Here is a 15,500-nt window from a genome sequence, read left to right as displayed (position 1 = left end):
CAAAGTAACACTTCAAATGCCCAGGACAAAGAGGTACACTTTGTCTTGGCCACAAAATGACAAAACATCAATGCCAAGCACACTTTCAGGTGGAGAGCATTCCACATACAGGGCACCACTACAGAGATGGTTGTTGTTGTTGTTGTTATTATTATTATTAATTGCTTGTTACCCAAAGGTCTCCAAGGAACTTACAACACTGTTAAAAACAAAAACAAATATATCATACTATAAAAAACAGTTAAACAAAACAATAAACCAACAACACCCCCATACAGCCACAGAAAGCTTTGGCAGCATACTAATAACAGAGAACTTGAAAGAATATACATGGAGAAGTCTGCTTCCCAACACATACTGCTCTAAGTAGACTAAGGCAGGAAAACAAAGCAGCTGGATTTTAATTTGGAAGCCACATTTAAAACATTATCACACTTATATATCCCACATTGTGAATATCATAGTACCTAATAATATATCTGCTAATTAAGTAGGCATCATCCTCAGCATAAAACATTTGTGCACTTTCACTGATGCATATTCTCTCTTCGGTATTCAGTTATATACAACATGGTTAGATACACCATACAACTCCATCCAATATTCCATTTTCAGGGAAGGTAATAGAGCGTGTGGTGGCCTCCCAGCTCCAGGGATTCTTGGATGAAACAGAGTATCTGGATCCATTTCAGTCTGGTTTCCGGCCTGGCTATGGGACGGAGATGGCTTTGGTCGCCTTACGCAGAGAACTGGACAGGGGGAGTGTGTCCCTGTTGGTTCTGCTGGACCTCGCAGCGGCTTTTGATACCATTGACCATGGTATTCTTCTGGGTTGCCTTGCCGAGATGGGACTTGGGGGCACTGTCTTGCAGTGGCTCCGTTCCTTCCTAGAGGGACAAACCCAGAAGGTGGTGCTTGGGCATTCCTGTTCGACCCCTTGGCCGTTGGCCTGTGGGGTCCCTCAGGGTTCAGTTTTGTCCCCTATGCTATTTAACATCTACATGAAACTGCTGGGAGAGGTTGTCCAGGGGTTTGGGGTTCGGTGCCATCAATATGCTGATGACACCCAACTCTATTTCTCCTTTCCACCTAATTCCAAGGAAGCTGTCTCAGTTTTAAACCAGTGCCTGGCGTCAGTGGTGGACTGGATAAGGGCGAACAAATTGAAGCTTAATCCAGACAAGACAGAGGTGCTCCTGGTCAGTCGTAGGGCAAATCAGGGAATAGGGATACAGTCGCTGCTGGATGGGGTTACACTCCCCCTGAAGACAAAGGTTCACAGTTTGGGTGTGCTCCTGGACTCAGCTTTAAACCTGGAATCCCAGGTTTCGGCGGTGGCTAGGAGTGCTTTTGCACAGTTAAGATTAGTGCGCCAACTGCGCCCGTTCCTTGAGCCATCTGATTTGGCCATGGTGACACATGCCTTAGTTACATCCTGCTTAGATTACTGTAATGCACTCTATGTGGGGCTGCCTCTGAAAACTGTTCAGAAACTTCAGTTGGTTCAATGTGCTGCAGCCAGAATGTTAACTGGGGTGGGTTACAGGGACCATATAACTCCCCTGTTAAAAAAGCTTCACTGGTTGCTAGTCTGTTTCCGAACACAATTCAAAGTGCTGGTGATGACCTATAAAGCCCTATAGGTCCAGGCTATCTATCAGGCTGTATCTCCCTGTATGAATCTGCAAAGGCCCTGAGATCTTCAGGAGAGGCCCTTCTCTCAATACACACATCCTTTCAAGTACAACTGGTGGGGACGCGTGATAGGGCCTTCTCGATGGCTGCCCCTAGGCTTTGGAATTCCTTTCCTAGGGATGTAAGAATGACCCCCTCCTTGCAGTCCTTCCGGCGTCAAGCAAAGACCTTTCTATTCCAACAAGCCTTTGGTATTGACGGCTGCTAAAGATAAAGCTTGACGGGAACTGTATTGCTAATGCCTAATCCCTCCATTTTTAAACTGGTTTTTTGATTCTCTTTTAGCTATAAGTATGAATGGTTTTAATATTGGAATTAGTTTAATTTTATTTTAATCTAGACTCTGTATGTTTTAATTATATGTGTTTTTATCTGGAAGCCGCCGCGAGTTCCAGTTTTGGAAGGATGGAGGGGTATAAATAAAGACAATTATAATAATAATATTAGGGGGAACTCTCCACTGAAGTAGAATGACATTTAATCTCCTATTGACAATTAACTCTTAAAGGTAAATAATTTTGCTGAAGGAAAGGAGCTGCTATTTTGCCAAGTATTTATAGCATTCAGAGCTTGGAAAAGTTACTTTTTTGAACTACAACTCCCATCAGCCCCAGCTAGCATGGCCACTGGATTGGGTTGATGGGAGTTGTAGTTCAAAAAAGTAACTTTTCCAAGCTCTGATAGCATTATATAAAGTAAGAGTGGCTAACCTGTGGCCCTGAAGTTGGACCACAACTCCCTGACCATTGGCCATCTTGAATGATGAAAGCTGGAGTCCAACAACATCTGGAGGGCTATAGATTCTCCAGTCCTGATATAAAAATATAAAATAAAATAAGATTACTAATTCTCAAGACAGAATTTCAGCCTTCCTGGTGCATACTGTAGAGCAGGAGTAGGGAAATGTTGGGCCTGAGGGCCAAATGCTGCCCTCCAGGCCTTAGAACTGGGCCTTGGGACTCTCCCATGCTACGCCCCTCTCCTCATGCCACATCAGCTCTGCTCCACACCCTTGCTGAGTGCTTTTGCACAACTCAAAAATGTGCTCTACTGTGATAATACCTCTGGCTTGCCTGTATGGTCAATGGAGATATGTGTGTCATGGTGGTGGTGTAGAAATCTCTGACTTTTACATGGAACGTAGACTACTACATGAAGGTAAGAGTCCATCCATTGTTCTGCTACTTTTGCCTCTGGCCTTTGTAATGCAGGGAAGAGTCTTGTTGCTATTCTTCTAGAGTAGCCATAGTGGTCTTTCTATACTTCAGACACTAATGCAGGAACTAATACTAAGTGAATCCTTCACCGACTGTCAGGTTGAATAATAAAGCTAGCAGCACTGTTAAGCACTTCATAGATACATAACACACTATCATGATTTCCTCTCAATATTTAGACCAGGAGTGGCAGGCACTGGAGGAAAAGGATAACAAATGGGAAGGAAATGAGACAATGGAGCAGAGCCTGATTGATGGAGCAGCCCCCTGCCTCCAGACATGCCATGACTGAAGCAGGAGTCCCAGAGGCTTCCTCTCTTTTCCCCATGGAGGAGAGGGGGTTGTCAGAGGCTGCAGAGGCTGCTTCCTTGCTGGGGAATAGGTAAGGCCCTGGTGCATGGTCTGATGTGAGTGGATGGGAGGATTCCAAGGTGGAGGCAGGCCTAGCACTGTTTCCCAGGGAGAGGTGGCATATCCTGCTAGATTTAGCACCCACATTCAGGCTAGGAGCAGAGATTCTTGCAGGTAACTGAGCATCTATCTCTGCCTTTGCTTAAAAGCTTGGCGGCTAAGTGGGGAAACTCATTAGAAGAACTTTACAGCTGCTATACAGCCTTAGAGTTCTTGTTACTGATCTTAGACTTGTGAAGTCTGCCCCCTGTGCCTGGACTGGACTTATTTCAGCTACCCCTTTGCCTTATAAAAGCTCCTGGACTATATTTGGCTCTTCCATACCTCTGAGTCTGTACCATTAATCTGCTTTAATAAACACTTTCTTACTTTTAAGTACATACACGTGCTGTTGTGTTTTGGGTGGGAGGCAGGAGGACACACACATGCTTTGATAATATTAATTAAAATTGGTAGGGCCCAATGAGGTCAGATAAAGTTGCTTTGGAATCAAGTCTGGCCCATGTGCCATAATTGGCTGTCTCTGGTCTAGGGACAAAGTGTGAGAGAATGTAACTGAAGCCTTTTGTTTCTCTTCAGAATCTCCCTGGTCTACCTAAAAGATCCTCTTCACTTATAATTTCCAAAGCACACAATCCTGGGGATATTATTATTATTGGGTTCTATTCAACTAAGCCTTACCCAGAGTAGACCAACTGAAATTAATGAACCTAAGTTAGTCCTGTCTATTAACTTCAATGGGTCTACTCTCAGTAGGACTAGCATTGAATACCACCGATTATTATTGTTATATCCCCAAACAGAATCTAGCAGGAAGAATCCAGCCATCGATCTTCACTTCTCACTAGTTTACTAACTCCTTTCTGCAACATCTTATTGCATCTTATTACAAAAATCGTATATCCCTGATGGGGATGGGGGAGAATATCCAACAAAATTGAACCTGGTACCAGATCCCAATTGAATTCACTAGTTCGTTATTCCTTCGCAGAAGCACCAATCTCTTCCAACAGGCCATGACTGCAATCGGCAAGAATTTCCCCCCCAAAATCCTCCCCTTATTTTACATATTTTTTCATAATTAAGATGTGTCAACCACATTATTTCCATTTGTCCATTATATATTATGAATAAAATGTTATTTTTGCAATATAATGCAAAAAATGGCTATGTAAGTGTTCAATGTTAATTTTCAAATCATCCTGCAATGTCATGTTTTTCAAACAAGATATGTCAGAGCATGCTGAATCTCTTGCGTGGGAAACATTATGATGATGAGACTGACCCACGCTACCTGCCTCGCCCCACCCCTGCCCCTCTTTAGTGGCTGATCTCCTGAGCTAACTAAGGGCTGTCTCTTGTTCTCATTTCCTCTGTGCTAAATATGTGTGTGTGTGTGTGTGTGTGTGTGTGTATGTGTGTCACTGTGTGACTGACAGTGTCTGTGCAGTGCAGTGCGGCACCGCTGCCATCTGCCTGCCTGCGCCTCTCCCACACTCGCTCAGACTGTGTTTTTTAACTTTCTACTGCTGCCCCTCACAAGACCCTTGTTGATGTTCAATCATTGGCACAGCTCCTGGTGCCCTGTCTAAGTGTGAAAGTTTTTAAATGATTTAAATAAACCAGGAATTCATAGCTTAAACCAGATCGTAAAGCAACCTTAAAATTATGCAATGTTTTTCTCCGCTGCCAAAAAACTACATGGAATGCTGTCATTTACATAAGTATCTACGAAAACAATTACATAATTTTTGCAACCCCCCCCAAAAACCTACGGATCTAATCACCCAAAAACGTGTGCAGCAGATTGAATTGGCAAGTGCAAGAGAAAGCAAAAAACAAAAACGAAAAAAGGACGGATTGGTAAATAAACGACGGACTACCAAAATGCATACGATCAGCACCATGCAGCGAACCTCATCCCTAATCCCTGGTCAGTGGCCTCTTGGCTCTTAATTGTAACTCTCTTTTTTAGAAACTCCATCCCATATTTGTCTTTGTCACCAGAGTGTGCTATCTAGAGAGGCTCTGTTTGAATAAATGAAATTACACTTAGACTATTCCACTCTAGGATTAACTAGAACATTACTGTTTATGCTATATGTTTTAATGTAATTTGGTACTTCATCTACCCTATTTATATTGAACGTTTTAATTAAACTTGAATTAGAAACATGGACTTGCTCCTTGAACTAACTGCTTATGCTTCTAACTACTTGTACAGAGAATAACAGGATAGGGTCTGGACTGGCAGTGACCAGTGGACTTGCTAAATGTTCCTTCTGTACTCTCATAACACTCTGTAGCTTTGAAATGCCTCTGGCTTCAAAGTCAGGGAAACTACGGTGGTGGTATCAGCAACTATTTATTAAAGGGGAACTTTCAGCTGTGACTGCATGGTGGAGTCAAGAGTTTGGGAAGCTCTCAGCTAAGAGCACTTGCTTGTTTGTTATAACAACTCAAAATATTTATTGTTACTCTAGGGGCACAAATGCTACAGTTCTCCCTTTCCTTAACTTGTATATTCTGGACAGATGACTTGGTTGCCATAGCAGCAAGGCAAGGCACACCAGCCTTCCATTTTTGTTTAGTATAATGGACTTTGGATAAAGATATATGGGAGAAGGAAGTGTAACAATTTGTTTTTACATTTTAATAGAAGCTAAGATTCTTGATATATTTGCATGACAGAATAAAAACCTTTCTGTCACAAAGTTTTCAAAGTAGGGAGATTAATGTGTGCATGGTTGCTGATTTACTTTTCTGATCAGCACTTTCCTGAGATGGTGCTTTCTGGAAGCTTTTATTATTTTAATCCAATTGTGCTCCACACAAAAGCATGTTATTCTATTTTTTTAGTGATTACCTTTGATTCAAATTGGTAAAGAAAAGCATTCTAAACTATGGCAGTGTGTAAAGTTCAAACTGTACAGTCCTAATATAATTAAGTTATGAGTTGCTTCAGATATCCTGTTTATTCATACATCCTTTGTCATCTCTAAGGAAAATTAGCCTGTTCCATTTGGTGCAAATTCTACAGCCACAAGAGTGGATGTATACTATAGTCAGCATGGATTTTTTGCATTCCGCAATGTTAAATTAAAAATACCCCCATGCCATTCTGAGGCTTCCCATAAGCTAATTTCAAAACAAAATCTTACAAAACTTATAGTCCTGAACTCAGAAACGCTTGCTTAACAAACCTCAACATTTTAATGGTGAAAATTCTGTCTCTCTGACAAAACAGTCAGAGAATCAAGAGTTCAAAGCATAAAAAGAGGGGGGGGGAAACAGACCCCTTTTGGACTTTTTTCTGTCAGAGTTCTCATAATCTGTTGAAATTAATTAAAAAGCCATGTTCACAGAGTACCTGTAATCCTATAACTGACCTTGCCTCATACTCTGACTCAGAGTTTGGAAGATTACTTTTAAAAAGTTATAAAGTACAGTTACAGTTACATGACCCAAAAGTAGTAATTACTGTTACAATTACAACTTCTCTGAAAGTAACTGATTACTTTACTTTTTCTCAAAAGTAATCACTACAGTTACATTTCAGTTACTTTTTTTAAAAAAAACCCTACAATATACTGGCCAGAGTGGTTTAACTGTTAGCCAGGATTCTTTTGGAGAAGCCATGACTGTCTAAGTGAAATAAAGGTCTGGTGTGGTTGTGGCCAGTGAGAGCTTTGGTTTAAATGTGGGTGGGAGGCTACATGTGCCTGCTATAGAATAAAAAGGTGGGGGAAACAGTGAAAATGAATGATACTGTTCACAATGTTTTCCTTTTGGAAAGGTAAGGGGCTTCCCTTTTGCCCAGTGCCCACGTATCCAATCACCTCCCCTAACCCTACCCTACCCTCCCCTTCCTCCCTCTCCCTCTCCCTCCCCTCCCTGCCCCTTCCCCAGGTCAGTTTCACCTATCCTAAGTATGATTGCAAAGGAGTAAATCCCACTGAACTCAAAAAGCATGCAAATGATCAAACCTGCCCTCCCCTCCTCCTCCTCCCTCCCATCACTTCCCTTTTGCCCCTTCCCCCACTTCCTTCTCCCTCCCATTCCAATCTCCTCTTTCCCCCTCCCCCTCCTTCTGCTCCCCTCTCCCCTTTCCTCCTTCCCTCTCCTCCTCCCCCCATGGTCAGTTTTACCTAACCTAGTCATAATTACATGGGAGTAAATCCCATTGAACTCAATAAGCATGCAAATGATCACACCTGCCTTTCCCCACCTTCCCCTCTCCACTCCCTTGCTCCGCCCTTCTTCCTCCTCCCCTGCCCACTCCAGGCCTCCCCCCCATGTTCAGTTTTACCTATCCTAAACATGATTGCACGGGAGTAAATTTCACTGAACTCAATAAACATGCAAATGATCAAATCTGCCCTCCTGCCTGCTCCCATCCCCATCTTCCCCTCCACATCCCCTGTGGTCAGTTTCACTTATCCTAAGCATGATTGCAAGGGAGTAAATCCCATTGAACTCAATTACCATGCAAATTATCAATCCATTCTTGGCAACCTTGCACAGGATCCCATTTCTTACCTCCCGGATTCAAAAACAGAGAAATTCACTAATAGGCAAAAAACCTTGGGGTTTAAGAACATATCTATAGCCAACAGATTTTTCTATCCAACTTTAAAAAGCAGGGAAATTGGGCAGCTATAGTGAATGCATCAGGGAGAACAGGAGACCTGATCTCCTCTCTGAGGTATTGTACTGCCCTACAAATTTGTCAAAATGTAAACACAATTTGGATTGGTCTTTCACAGTCAAGTCCATTTCCTATGTAGCTTGGAAGAATTTGGTAACATGTCCCTCTGAGCATATGGTGAGTGTTGGCAACACCTGCAATCAGCCCAAATAACAGAAACAAGACAAGTGCTGTGCTGGTCTTGTTTTAGTAGGGAAGAAGCAACAATATTAAAACAGTTGATATAGTTCAGATAGTCACTTTAAATATGTTTGATTTACTTTGCAATTTTAGTGAAGTAAATCATTTTCTTTTGCTTCTGTTTCTGTGAATATGTGAAGTACAGCAACACTTTGCAACACAAAAACAAACTCCAGAAATAATTGTGAATAATGGCAGTGACTATTTTGCATAATAATTTCCAATGAACATGAGGAGTGTCTCAGTTTGCACAAGATAAAACAGTGGGAGGTGAAATATATTTTAGCAAAAATATAGGTGTGCTTTATGTTTTTTATTGACCATGCCCACCTTCCTTAAGTGGAGTAGTTTAAGCGTAGCAGCCTGAAAACATGCATCTTGGGCAGGCCAAGTTTGTTTTTTCCAAAAGCTAGAGTCATTGCTGAAGTAGCAACATAGTGTAATCAGTCTGATTTTTACATCAAACTACAGTTTCAGATTCAACTCTTAATGTGCCCCAAATAGAAATAGAGCATAACCTCCAGTTTAAAACACAAAAGGCTGTCTTCATCATCATATGACATTGACCAATAAAAAGGCATTGAAATTAATAAAAATAAATTTGACACAGATTTCTAGGATGAATAATGAGAAAAATATAATTTTCTAGTTTAGATTCTCTGTGGAAACAGTAGTAACACAGGAAAGAAGCAAGTAAGAAGAATATCAGCAATAATACAAAAATATAATTCTCCATGTTTGGAGATGGCAGGTGTTACCATCACTGACCATATGCTCAGAGGCACATGTTACCAAATTCTTCCAAGCTACACAGCAAGTGGATTGGACTGTGAAAGACCAACCCAAATGGTGTTTGCATTTTGACCAATTTGTAGGGCAGTACAATATCTCAGAGAGGAGTTCAGGTCTCCTGCTCCCCTGGTGCATTCACTATAGCTGCCCAATTTCCCTGCTTTTTAAAGTTTGATAGAAATATCTGTTGGCTATAGGTACGTTCTTAAACCGCAAGGTTTTTTCCCGATTAGTGAATATTTTGTGATAAGGTTCTCAGGTTAAAATAGCCTGTTCCATTCTGCACTAACATTACATAGTAGGAACATAAATACTTCCATATGCTGTTGTAAATTAGCATAATTATATGTAGGATATTAATGACTGTTTAATCTGACCACTAGGAGTCGCTCTATACGTGAAAGAAGGCATTGAATCCAGCAAGCTCGAAAGCCCAAAAGAGGCAGACTCCTCCACAGAATCGTTGTGGGTGGTGATACCATGCCCCAGGAGAGATTTAATACTGGGAACGATCTATCGTCCCCCTGATCAAAATGCTCAGGGAGACCTTGAGATGAGATATGAAATTGAGGAAGCATCCAAACCAGGAAGTGTGGTAGTAATGGGTGACTTCAACTACCCAGACATAGACTGGCTGCATATGTGTTCCAGTCATGACAAAGAAGCAAAGTTTCTAGATATTCTAAATGACTATTCCCTAGACCAGTTGGTCATGGAACCGACCAGAGGGACGGCAACCCTGGACTTAATCCTCAGTGGGGACCGGGACCTGGTGCGAGATGTAAGTGTTGTTGAACCGATTGGGAGCAGTGACCACAGTGCTATTAAATTAAACATACATGTAACTGGCCAATTGCAAGAAAATCCAACACGGTCACATTTGACTTCAAAAGAGGAAACTTCACAAAAATGAGGGGATTGGTAAAAAGAAAGCTGAAAAACAAAGTCCAGAGGGTCACATCACTCGAAAATGCTTGGAAGTTGTTTTAAAACACTATATTAGAAGCTCAACTGGAGTGCATACCGCAGATCAGAAAAGGTACCGCCAGGGCCAAGAAGATGCCAGCATGGTTAACGAGCAAAGTCAAGGAAGCTCTTAGAGGCAAAAAGTCTTCCTTCAAAAAATGGAAGTCTTGTCCGAATGAAGAAAATAAAAAAGAACACAAACTCTGGCAAAAGAAATGCAAGAAGACAATAAGGGATGCTAAAAAAGAATTTGAGGAGCACATTGCTAAGAACATAAAAACCAACAACAAAAAATTCTATAAATACATTCAAAGCAGGAGACCATCTAGGGAGACGATTGGACCCTTGGATGATAAGGGAGTCAAAGGTGTACTAAAGAACGATAAGGAGATTGCAGAGAAGCTAAATGAATTCTTTGCATCTGTCTTCACAGTGGAAGATATAGGGCAGATCCCTGAACCTGAACTAACATTTGCAGGAAGGGATTCTGAGGAATTGAGACAAATAGTGGTAACGAGAGAGGAAGTTCTAAGCTTAATGGACAATATAAAAACTGACAAATCACCGGGCCCGGATGGCATCCACCCGAGAGTTCTCAAAGAACTCAAATGTGAAATTGCTGATCTGCTAACTAAAATATGTAACTTGTCCCTTGGGTCCTCCTCCATGCCTGAGGACTGGAAAGTGGCAAATGTAACGCCAATCTTCAAAAAGGGATCCAGAGGGGATCCCGGAAATTACAGGCCAGTTAGCTTAACTTCTGTCCCTGGAAAACTGGTAGAAAGTATTATTAAAGCTAGATTAACTAAGCACATAGAAGAACAAGCCTTGCTGAAGCAGAGCCAGCATGGCTTCTGCAAGGGAAAGTCCTGTCTCAGTAACCTATTAGAATTCTTTGAGAGTGTCAACAAGCATATAGATAGAGGTGATCCAGTGGACATAGTGTACTTAGACTTTCAAAAAGCGTTTGACAAGGTACCTCACCAAAGGCTTCTGAGGAAGCTTAGCAGTCATGGAATAAGAGGAGAGGTCCTCTTGTGGATAAGGAATTGGTTAAGAAGCAGAAAGCAGAGAGTAGGAATAAACGGACAGTTCTCCCAATGGAGGGCTGTAGAAAGTGGAGTCCCTCAAGGATCGGTATTGGGACCTGTACTTTTCAACTTGTTCATTAATGACCTAGAATTAGGAGTGAGTAGTGAAGTGGCCAAGTTTGCTGATGACACTAGATTGTTCAGGGTTGTTAAAACAAAAAGGGATTGCGAAGAGCTCCAAAAAGACCTCTCCAAACTGAGTGAATGGGCGGAAAAATGGCAAATGCAAGTCAATATAAACAAGTGTAAAATTATGCATATTGGAGCAAAAAATCTTAATTTCACATATACGCTCATGGGGTCTGAACTGGCGGTGACCGACCAGGAGAGAGACCTCGGGGTTGTAGTGGACAGCACGATGAAAATGTCGACCCAGTGTGCGGCAGCTGTGAAAAAGGCAAATTCCATGCTAGCGATAATTAGGAAAGGTATTGAAAATAAAACAGCCGATATCATCATGCCGTTGTATAAATCTATGGTGCGGCCGCATTTGGAATACTGTGTACAGTTCTGGTCGCCTCATCTCAGGAAGGATATTATAGAGTTGGAAAAGGTTCAGAAGAGGGCAACCAGAATGATCAAGGGGATGGAGCGACTCCTTTACGAGGAAAGGTTGCAGCATTTGGGGCTTTTTAGTTTAGAGAAAAGGCGGGTCAGAGGAGACATGATAGACGTGTATAAAATTATGCATGGCATTGAGAAAGTGGATAGAGAAAAGTTCTTCTCCCTCTCTCATAATACTAGAACTCGTGGACATTCAAAGAAGCTGAATGTTGGAAGATTCAGGACAGACAAAAGGAGGTACTTCTTTACTCAGCGCATAGTTAAACTATGGAATTTGCTCCCACAAGATGCAGTAATGGCCACCAGCTTGGATGGCTTTAAAAGAAGATTAGACAAATTCATGGAGGACAGGGCTATCAATGGCTACTAGCCATGATGGCTGTGCTCTGCCACCCTAGTCAGAGGCAGCATGCTTCTGAAAGCCAGTTGCCGGAAGCCTCAGGAGGGGAGAGTGTTCTTGCACTCGGGTCCTGCTTGCGGGCTTCCCCCAGGCACCTGGTTGGCCACTGTGAGAACAGGATGCTGGACTAGATGGGCCACTGGCCTGATCCAGCAGGCTCTTCTTATGTTCTTATGTTCTTATGTTCATTATGTCATAAGAGCACTAAATAGTTATATATTTTACTACAGTACTCTCACATTTCTCTCTGCCTCCCTCCTCCTCCACTGAACTTGACTGAAATGGCCTAGCTTTATTCAATCAACAACTACTTGTGAAAACAATGTAAAATGGTTAAAATGCAATAAATATCAACACTTGAACATTTAAGTGAATAAAATGAATTTCAGGGTGTTTTAAAATTGCTTTTCTTCAGAATTAAGTTTAGATATTTATCCCAATAAAATAGATTTCTAGTGGGTGGCTTTCTTCAGAAAAACAACTGGCATTGCTTCAATGGGCCAATGAACTGGCAAAGATATTATGAATAATGGATTTGCTGTGCTATTCAACAGAGTACCACAACAAATACAGTATCATTCTGGTTCTTCTAGTAAGCAACTGTTGGCGTGCAAAATAAAACATTCACTAACTATCTAACCTACAGGTGAAATAATTTTCATTAATTTTCTTTTTCCATTACTATTGCAGTAAGTTACTACATAGGGTATGACTGCCCATCTTTTCAGCAGAAAAAAGTGGTTTTAAAAAGGCCTATATCTGAAATATATAATATGCCTTTCATTCTTCTTATCTGCTTGTTATCTCTGAAGGAGATCATTTGTCTAAAAAAATGAATGCAATCTATGTTCTGATTCTAAATTGTATGCTTGCATTCAGCAACTGATTGTACAGATTAAGTTTTTAGACAATCAGGAGATAAATCTGAGGTTGAGCTGAGCTGAAAATGTAGGAAAGGATCCTAATGATAACAGAGTTTCCACCTGCCCACAATTTTTAGGAAAGATTAGGGTTTTTTGTGCTTCTGTCCAAATAAAATAAAATAAACAAGTCTCTTTCGAGATATAAATCTGTCTATAAAGTTGTAAATAGAGACTTGCAATTTAATGGCAAGTTGATTGCCCTGCCTAGAGTTATAGTGGCTATGATAATATTCAGAGAGTATGGCAGAACAGAGGCAGACTGGGTATTTTAGTGCCAAGCTAGCAACAGCTTAAAGAAGCCACAAATCCAACTGTTCCACATAGTATTGCCAGGTCAAAAGCATTCCAAACCCTGAGATGTCAGGGCTGGGCCTTAGCAATGTTAAGGGGAGTGGAAGTGACAGGATCATTCCTTCTCACCTGCTTAGAAAGCTTGGGTAAGGAACATTTCATCTAGCCTACTTGCTTCTGGCAAGAAGGGTTTAAGTGCCCTCAGGCCAGGCCAGTCACTAGAAACCCATTGTAGGAAGAAAGCCTAGTGCTGTGGAGATGTTAGATGGGAACACTCAGGAGGAAAAATGGATGCCCCTGGAGGCTGTAATTCTAAACACACTAACTAAGAGACTAAGCCCCATACAACTGAACAGGACTTACTTCTGAGTAGATATCGTTAGGATTGTGCAGTTGGTAAGGCTTGACTAGGGATCCTCTACAATGATATCCATATCCAAGCAGGGTTGGCAAACCCCTGCCTGGAATGCCCTGCCTGCCTTTTAACATGGCTGCTCCAAACTTCTTTACAGACTTGACCCTTCATTGCAGAGAGAGATTTGAGAAATGAGTAAGAGTTAAAAAGATTCTCTACTCTTTCCTGCCTACTCTGTGGGCTGTTATAAACTCACTTTGACAGCCAACCCAATTCCAGTGAGCAATAACTGACAGAGAGAAAGCACATATGGTTTGGTCTATCTTTATATGCAGTAGCTTGGGAACAACAGCAATTGAAGCCACACTTCCCAGTATGTGAATTTTCTTTTACCACTATTGGGCAAGAAACAAACCATCATGCAAATAACAAGGTGCATCCTCAGTGGGTTTAAGGGGGTTGAGCTGAGCACATGGAACCACTGCTGTTGCTTCCATGGCTGTAAGGGAGTGAGGTTAAAGGTAAATGGAATGCAAACAGAAAAAGGAAAAGACAGTGATGATTTCCTAAATACAATACTATACCAACCACAACAAGATTCCTATGAGTAAGGTAGAAAACTCAGAATCCCACAATAAGTCAGTGTTCATAACCAAAAGTAAAAACATCCTGGCAGCAGTCAGCCAAGGTCACAGAAATCCCCATGCAGCACACCTCTCCCGGGGCTACAGTTAATGCAGAATGCTGCAGCACGATTTCTGACATGAGTGAGACCCTATCAGCACATAACTCTGCTCTGAAATCTGCACTGGTTGCCGATTTGCCACCAGGCCACTTTCAAGGTGTGGTTTCCATATTAAGATTTCCACATAGGACTTGTTCTGCTCTTGGAAGAAATCCATCCTTTAATGTGGCAGTACCTACACTTTGGAACTCCCTGCCCCAGGCTATGGTCTGAAGGCACATAAGGCCAGCACCCTGCTGAAGCTAAGCAGGGTCAGGTGTGGTCAGTGCCAGGATGGGAGACCACCTGGGAACTGTATGTAAGCCGCCTTGGGTTTCTATCATGGAAAGAAAGGCAGGATATAAATTTAATAAATAAATAATAAATAAATACATTAGGCAGGTGTCTCCATTGTACTCTTTCCCACACCTGCCAAAAACATTTTGATTAGGCAAGCCTACCCAGGCACGCAGAAGCTATTATGTTTTCATCAGTTTTTAACTCAGCCTTAGTTTTATTATTTGGAATGTTTTTAAATACCTGTCTTAACTTTTTGCCAATAAAGTTATTGTTTTAATTCCTTCTATAAACCACTTTCAGTTCTTTTTACAATAAAGCAGTATATAAATGTTGTCAAGAAAATACATAAATAAATTTTGGAGTCACTGTGGCCCTTGGGTCTCTTTCCTCTTTTAGGAACACCGAATCAGGCCATTTGGTACCATCTAGCTCAGTACTGATGACATGGACTAGCATTAGCTCTCCAGGATTCCAGGCAATAGTCTCTTCCAGAGATTGAATTTTGGACCTTTGCATGCAAAGCATGTGCCCTACCACTGAGCCCTTCCCCTGTTTAAAAAAGTATATTTTAAAATTGTTCTTTTCAATTCACTAACGAATGCACAGCATACTAGGGCAGATCCACACCATTCATTTAAAGCACATTCAACACAAATTTGAAGCACATGAATCCCACCACAGAATCATGGGAACTGTAGTTTGTTCAGGGTGGTGGGAACTGTAACTGTGAGGAGGAAACTACACTTCCCAGGATTCTTTGGGGGAAGTCATGTGCTTTAAATGTGAGTTGGATGTGCTTTAAATGTGTTATGTGGATCTACATTACTTCATAAACTTTGGCTGTATATAAATCAATTTAATTAAATTTTAAAATGGAAATAAG

General features: G+C 41.5%; 1 protein-coding gene across 2 annotated transcripts in view; it reads right to left on the bottom strand.

The window, feature by feature from the left end:
- Nucleotides 1–15,500, bottom strand: part of SPAG16 (sperm associated antigen 16) — a 761,887-nt gene that overhangs the window by 342,194 nt on the left and 404,193 nt on the right. The window lies entirely within an intron of this gene.

The sequence above is a fragment of the Rhineura floridana genome, chromosome 2 (genome assembly GCF_030035675.1).
Source record: "Rhineura floridana isolate rRhiFlo1 chromosome 2, rRhiFlo1.hap2, whole genome shotgun sequence".
Classification (NCBI taxonomy): Eukaryota; Metazoa; Chordata; class Lepidosauria; order Squamata; family Rhineuridae; genus Rhineura; species Rhineura floridana.
This window is presented reverse-complemented; position numbering and strand designations above follow the sequence as displayed.